We start from the raw sequence: 1,522 nt of genomic DNA on the forward strand, positions 1-1,522 counted from the left end.
ATCAAGCCCTGCCCTCCCTACCTCATCTTTTCAATTACAGTTTCTCATCTACTCTCTGTATTTGGGTGGTAGCTTCAACTCCACCTTTCCTAGAGCAGCCTGTTGTTGTTGAGTGCCCTGGAGTCTATTCTGACTCCCAGTGATGCCATGTAATAGAATAAAACTGTTCCATAGGGTCTCTGCTAGGTTGTAATCTTTTGGGGAGCAGATCATCAAGTATTTTCTCTCATGGAGCTGCTGGTAGAACCTTTGACTTTTCTGTTAGCAGTCAAATGCTTAACTGTTGCACTACCAGGACCCCTTCACAGAGCAACTAGCTTGATCTGTTTAAAAGACAAATCCTCCTGGGTCACCTGTTATCCCACAAGTTCAAAAAGGGGTATTATGGATTCAATTGTTTCCCACAAAAATATGTGTTGTAAATACTTCTGGCAAGATGGAAGACTAGGCAGACACACTACATGGACCTTCTACAACAAAGACACATGAGACCAAATGAAACATAGATATAGATGTAAATCCTGGACCCCTAAACTTCAAGGAAAAGGTTAGAAAGTGGATCGAGTGTTTGCTGGGAGGAGAAGCAGACAGAGACAGTGAGAGAATGACACTGGGGAACAGTGGTCCAGAGGTTACACTACCAGGTTGCACTTTTCTGAGCAGCTTGGCAACAGAAGGTGGCCTGGCAGAGCAGATTCACACAGGTGACAAGAAAGGTACCATTCATTCTTTTCTCCACACTTCCACTTTCCTCCACAACTAGCACAAAACCTACTCTCTGAGAGTTCAGAGTCACGTGATTATGAGCCAAGCCAGTGTGAGGTGGGGACCAGCTTTGTTGCTTTGGTGTCTAGATTTAGGCAGGCTCAATTCAGACCTACAGAAACCCCAAAGCCATCAGCATTGTTGTTGGTAGTATTAGGGGCCATCAAGTCTGTACTGACTAATAGTGACCCTATGAACAACAGAACGAAACACTGACCAGTGCTGCACCATCCTCACAATCATTGCTACATTTGAGCACAACCATTAGCATTAGTCTAGCAGAAACTCTCACAACCATCCACACTGCCCCCAGCCACCCTGGGTCCTAACAGACACTGAAAACAGCTTTGTCAAGGACCTCCACAAACTACTTCTGGACTGAGTGCTCTGAACACACATAACACCAAGGCCAATAGGAATTCCATCTAGGACTAGGATCTCCATCATCAGGTCCCTCTCTCACCTACCTCTTCAGTTATTTGGCTGACAGGAACCTCTCACCCTACCCACACCCCCACACCCCCACCCTAGAGTTTTCTCCATTCTGGGTCCAACAGATGTACTAGGTTTTTTGGTTGTTCGTTTGTTTATTTGGGTTTTTCTTTTCATTGTTTCATTGTTTTTGTTTGTTTATTCTTTCTTCTCCTTTTTCTCATTCTATTCCCTTGAATTCCATCCTATCTCCACTTTCATTTTTCCTTCTTTTCTTATTTCCCATTTCCCCTCTTCTTCAGGAAATATACATCAAGAGGACATT

The sequence above is a fragment of the Chrysochloris asiatica genome, unplaced genomic scaffold, assembly GCF_000296735.1.
Source record: "Chrysochloris asiatica unplaced genomic scaffold, ChrAsi1.0 scaffold00001, whole genome shotgun sequence".
NCBI lineage: Eukaryota > Metazoa > Chordata > Mammalia > Afrosoricida > Chrysochloridae > Chrysochloris > Chrysochloris asiatica.